General features: G+C 37.8%; 1 pseudogene; it reads left to right on the forward strand.

Moving 5' to 3' along the window:
- Nucleotides 1-969: 969 nt before the first annotated feature.
- Nucleotides 970-6,476, forward strand: part of LOC102867008 — a 123,525-nt pseudogene continuing 118,018 nt past the window's right edge.

Here is a 6,476-nt window from a genome sequence, read left to right on the forward strand (position 1 = left end):
TTGAGCTGTGGTGCTGGAGAAGAGTATTGAATATACCATAGACTGCCAAGAAAACAAACAGATTCATCCTGGAGAGGGTTAAACCAGGCTACTCCTTGGAGGCAAGGATTCTGAGGCTTCTTCTGACATACTTTGGACATGTTGTAAGGCGGGACAGGTCCTTGGAGAGTGACATCATGCTTGGGAGGGTGGAGGGTCGGCGCAGGAGGGAAAGACACTCTGTGAGTTGGATTGATTCAGTGACTGGGGTAATCGGGATGAGTGTGTCAGAGGCAGTGGGATTGGCACAGGATAGAGCAGGGTTTAGGGCTGTTGTACATAGGGTCGCAATGAGTCGCAAGCGACTCAACGGCACATAACAACAAGAACAACAAAGATTTTATTGAGGTGCTGCTGTAGCAATGTTTTCATGTCATCTGAATCAAGTGACCATGTGCATTTTTCCTAAATAAATTTTATACAGTAACAAATATAGTCAAAAGTCAAGTCATCGCCATTGCCTGGAAATGACTGATAGCTGACCCTCCAGCGAGCTTTCTGAGGCTGTAAGGACATTGACCATCTTTCTCCCTATGAGTGACTGGTTGATTTAAATGGATAGAGACGCAAAACTTAGGCTAGCAGCACAACTCCCTATGCACTATGCCACCAGTAACATAGTGTCCTCGTTTATGTGTTCTTCATTGAGAACCAACTCAAAGCTGACGCTCTAGCGCGTTTTCAGAGGTTTTACTTTGTGCAGGAGACTGCCCATCTTTTTCCCCGACGAGCAGCTGGTGGATTTGGACCGCCTGTTTTTGATTGGCAGCACAACTCCTTACTCACGAGGCCAGTAGGGCTCCAGCAGTATTAACAGTCTTCCAGAATACCAAATCCTAAAAGGTGATCAAACGCACAGACACAGATTGTCTCAGTACCGCGAACACACACTGGGAACCGTTGCTTGCAGGGTCGCTAAGCGTATGCGTAATGACATCATCATCCGCGACGCGCACGCGCAGTTCTGTTTCTCGGCTTTGCTTGGTTACGGTTAGCTCTGGCTGTCAGATAGCTAGTATCTTTTTTTAGTTGTTGAGACCAGCTATGATTCCATTATCTTTAATTTTGCTAATTCGGCTAAACTGGCGAAAAAACCCTTATGAAGATTTGAGGTGGTTTTGAAGTCTATCGCTTCTGTGATGAAGAAGATTTTTGGTTTCAGGGGTAAGAAGCTGTTTGCTGGCGGGGAGTCCGAATGTCTGGATGATAAACATGTTAACCCTCAGTATAGATATACCATCCGCGATAAAGACCTTGGAAAGATCCACAAAGCTGCTATCCTGGGTAATGTTGCGAAGGTCCAGCAGCTTATTTTCGTCGGGAATAATCAGTTGAATGATCGAGACAAAGCGAACAGGTAATCGCGGCTGGGTGGTGTGCTGGCGATGGGGCAAGCAATTTATTATGGACGTGCTTTGTGGGGCAGACTGGAATGGGTAACCCTATTTGAGAAATGAGACCTACATGATTTCTTTATAAAATTACTGTGTAATGTTTTAACATAAATTAATTTTTTATAAAACTGCTCTCGTTACAGTAAAAACATTATTGTAAGCCCAGCTAACATATAGCTTACATACAAAAAACTCTTAGGTTGTTTTACTTTTTGAATCTTTTTTATATTTTATCGTTTTTTAATTTATTATTAATTTCAATGAAAATTTAGAGCGACTTTGGATTTCCATTCATTAATTGTTTTACTTTTCCCCCCTTCCAACCCTCCCCCCTAGTACACTGCCCTCTTGGAAAAGTGAAAGAAAAAGTCTTTCATTGTTTTACAGTCCCTCCCCGCAGGTCCACTCCACTACACAGCCTTCGCTCTGGACTCCTGTCATGGCAAAAATACCCAATAACATATCCCCATTAAAGAGTTTTCTCCCTCATCTGTTTCAGTGCGTCACTGAGCCCATATTCCTCAGTCTCCCCCCAACCCAGAGGTCAGTCCTGCTTTACAACAGTAGCACCATGCAGCACTTTTCCCCCAGTGACTGAGATACTCCACTCAGCACAATGTCCTCCGGCATCATCCACCCTCGGCGCAGTATTCCATTGTGTAAACATACCACAGCCTCTCCATCCATTCATCTGTTGATGGGTACCTAGGCTGCCTCCAACTCCCTGCCACTGTGAACAAAGTCACGATAAACATGGGTGTGCACACATCTGCTTGGATGTCAGTTATGGTCTCTTTGGGGTATTATCACCTTCCGCAGTGGTTGCATCATTTTTAACACTTCCACCAACAGTGAATAAGGGTTCCAGTTTCTCCACAACCTCGCCAGCATTTGTTGCTTGCTGTTCTGTTAAATTTTGCTATTCTGACTGGGGTGAGATGATATAGTTGTTTTGATTTGCATCTCTCTTAGAGCTAGGTAGGGATTTTGAGCATTTCTTCATAAGCTTGTTAACCATCTGAATGTCTTCTTTGATGAAGTGTCTGTTCATATCCTGTGCCCATTTTTCAATTGGATTGCTTACCTTTATCTTGTTGTGGTGCTAAGCATTTTATAAATTCTGGATATAAGTCCCTTATCTAACATGTCATTACCAAATACTTTTTCCCAGTCTGTGGCTTCCCTTTTTACCCTGTTGGGAGAAGTCTCTGGATGTGCTTAGGGATTTGATTCCTAGAGGATCCCATTCATCTTAGTGGTAAAGAGTTGTGCTGCCAACCTAAAGACAGGCGATTTGAATCCACCAACTTTTCTGCCAGAGGAAGATGGGCAGTCCCCCCCCCGTGTGATTTACAGCCTCTGAAAACCTACTGGTCTGCTATGAGTCGATTCTGACTCGATAGCACATAACAACAGTGCATGTTTAGGGGAGCTTTGGTGACTTAGTCCCCTTTGAGAACAGTTGCTAAGGCAAAGAATGCTTTGGCTGGATTGTTCTATGTGAGAAAAAAGGACAATCTTCTCTGGTTATGGTTTTTACAGTTTTGGAATGCCGGTGGACAGTTGACATGAGTCGAAGTTGACTTGAAGGCAGTGAATTTGAGTTTGAATGCACGCCAGATAGAGCTGTCATTATAACTCAAGTATACTGATGATTGGAATTTTAAGCCTGCAGTATTCCCCGCTGCTAGCGTTTTTACAACTCAACTCATAGCTGACACTTCATTGGGGTTTCAGAGACAGTTTGTTAGCGAAATAAAAGCCAACTAGTAAAATATTTCTATATTTTGGATTCAAAATATATTCATTTTAATTGTTCTTTTTAATCAGCAGGAAACAAAGCTAAACTCTGATTAGAAATTAAGCAAAGAACTTTATTCCAGAAAATGTACACGTGACCAAGTGATGTAGCAGAAATTACTAGTGTCCCTGAAATAGCTGAAATATCATTTTATTTTTTTAAACCCAGGTGGTTTGTGTGGTTGCTGTGTAATAAGAGTGTACATTGGTGATGATTAATTAGACAATTTGGTGATAAGTATCACTTCTTAAAATGTATATAACCTTTATTCATTTATATTTAAAAACTTTAGAGAATAATAAGAGAAATCTAATATAAACCCCTTTGCTGTGATGTAATTTCTGAGTAATAGTGACCATTTCAGGCAGAGTAGCATTGGCTACAGGGATCCCCTATTGAATCTTACAGTAGCACACAACGGCATCTTTTGCTTTGTGGATTCAAAAACAATCATGTGCTTAACCCCTGTACCACCAGAGTTCCTTCCAGAAATGTAAATATTGTAGGCTTTCTTTTTAAAAGTACTTCTTGAAATAACAAATTAAGAAGCAACCGTATTATTTTTTTAATTGTTTTGATTATTTAATTCTAGAACAGATTGGTTTTTATTTATAAACCTTTTATTTTATGACAATTAACAAACAGTACACAAAATGTAGCCATGCTTCCCACTTCCAACCTGTGATTCATGTTCCCATTAATCTTATTTCAGCACTACTTGCCTTTTAAACTTTATCCTTGTCAAATGCTGCCCATTTGACTTTGTATTATTGGTCATATTTTACATTTTATTAGAAAAATTTTAAAACAATGCCAATTATAATTTTACTACATCATCTTTTTTTTTTTAAAAAAAGAGTAGCATTCACGTGCCAAAGTTGTAAGAATATGAGCACCTTAGAATCATTGAAATACAGTACTCTTTTTACTTTCTTTGCATAATAAAAGATCATGACCTGAATCAGGAATACCTTAGTCTTTAAAACCAAATAGTAAAAACAAAACAAAACAAAACAAAAACAAAACCAAAAAAACAACCAAATAGTCCTTTGCCATTATACACTGACAGAGAAATGCCAGAAGTTCAGTCTGAGTTTAGAAGACACTGTGACACCAGGGATGATATTGCTGATGTCAGATGGATCTTTGTGGAAAGCAGAGAATGCCAGAAGAATGTCTGTTTGTGTTTTTTTGAGTATTCAAAGGCATTGACTGTGTGGATCATAAAAAAAAAAATTATGTCTAATATTGAGAAGAATGATAATCTTAGAACAATTAATTGTACTCATAGAAGTCCTGTAGTCCTGTACCTAAACTAAGAAGCTGTTCTCAGGACACTGCATGTTTTTGTTGTTATGTGCTGTAGAGTCACCTATGCCTCATACCAGCCCTATGTATAATAGCTTTGAACTTTGCCCTATCCTGAGCCAATCTCAGTTTTTTCAACACATCAACCTCCATTACTCCATTTACTGAGTCAGTCCATTTCATTCAGCTTCCTTCACTCTGCCAAGAATGATGTCCTTCTCCAAAGACTGGCTCCTCTGGTAAATATGTCCAAAGTATGTCAGATGGAACTTCAAAATCCTTAACTTCCACAGAGCAACTTGATTCCACCCTCTTCAGAACATAGATCTTCTATTTACACATCCCAATGAAATGCTACTATTCTGTGCGATAGCTACTATTTTTATCTTTATTTTATTGGTGAGGAAATGGAAGAACAGAAAAACTAGATGTTAGCTATTAAGCAACATAGTTAGAGTGGGCTTCAAGCCTATTTTGTGCTGAATCCAAAGGTTTACATTTTGTTTATCCATTTTTTTGTTGACGGTCATTTATGTTGTATCTACCTTTTAGTTTTTATGAATAATGCTATAATGAATATTGGTGTACCCATATTGGTATAGATCATTACTTTTAAGTCTTTTGGGAACATACTTGAGTGAAATACCTGGGTCATCTATATTTCTCTTTCTTTTTAAATAGGCTTCCCTTTCATGAATGTAGTGAGTAGTTGTTATATGTTGTCAGGTTGCCTGTGACTCATAGCAACCCTATGTACAGTAACTGAACTCTGCCATATCCTGAGCCATATCTCACTGTCTCCATCACTTGTACCCCCATCACTCCAGTTACTGTGTCAGTCCATCTCATCCTGGGTTATTAGTGCTAACAAATATTTCACTTTCTTCAGAAGAATGTCAGTAATTTGTTTTGAAGTAAGTAGGAATAACATATTTGATGTTTACCTATATGTGAATAATTGAATATTCTGAGATGGTGCAGTATATTTTCTGAAATTCCCTCTTACCTTTCCTAGAACTGCTTTACATTTAGCCTCTGCTTTTGGTCGTCCAGAAGTGGTAACTCTGCTAGTAGAGAGAAAATGCCAACTTGACCTCTTTGATAGTGAAAGCAGGACAGCTCTGATTAAGGTATGTAGTAGTCCACTATTCTATGTATTTTATGTAAAATACACAGAATATAAAAGTTGCTATTTTAAGTGTTCCTTTCCAGTAACATTAATCTATTTTCTCTATGAATTTGGTTGTTCTAGATATTTCCTATAAATGGAATAATAATTATTCTTTTGTGCCTGTCTTATTTCACACAGCAAGGTATTTTTAAGGTTCATCCACACTTAATAGGACTTTAACTTTCTTTTGTGGCTGAATAATACTCTGTTGTATGTCTATAAAACATTTTGTGTATCCATTTTTTTGTTGTTGTTGATGGTCATTTGTGCTGTTTCTAACTTTTAGTTTTTATGAATAATGCTATAATAAATACTGGTGTACACATATTGGTTTAGATCAGTCTTTTGAGTACATGAGTGAAATACTTGGGTCTTATGTATTTGTTTTACTTTTTTATTAACTGTCAAAGTGTTCTCTACAGACATAGCACTATTTTATGTGCTCACCAACTGTGTAAGAGAGTTTCAGTCTTTTTTACTAATATTTTCCTTCTTTCCTGTTTATTTTGATAGTAGTTACTAGGTGAGTTTATGAGATACTTACTTTTATTTCCTAGCATTTACACTCTATTTCTTTTTTTTTTTTAAAGCTTTACAAAAATGTTAGATTTTTATTCATTGATTGTTACACATTTTACCCCTCTCCCTCCTTTCCCTCTCCACCAGTTTACTTTTTTTTAAATAGTTCCTTTTTTTCTTCTTTTACTTTTTTTTCTATAATTATATTTTATTAATTTTCATAAACATTTACAGAGATTTTGGG

The sequence above is a fragment of the Elephantulus edwardii genome, unplaced genomic scaffold (assembly GCF_000299155.1).
Source record: "Elephantulus edwardii isolate Elephantulus edwardi_28Jun2011 unplaced genomic scaffold, EleEdw1.0 scaffold00054, whole genome shotgun sequence".
NCBI lineage: Eukaryota > Metazoa > Chordata > Mammalia > Macroscelidea > Macroscelididae > Elephantulus > Elephantulus edwardii.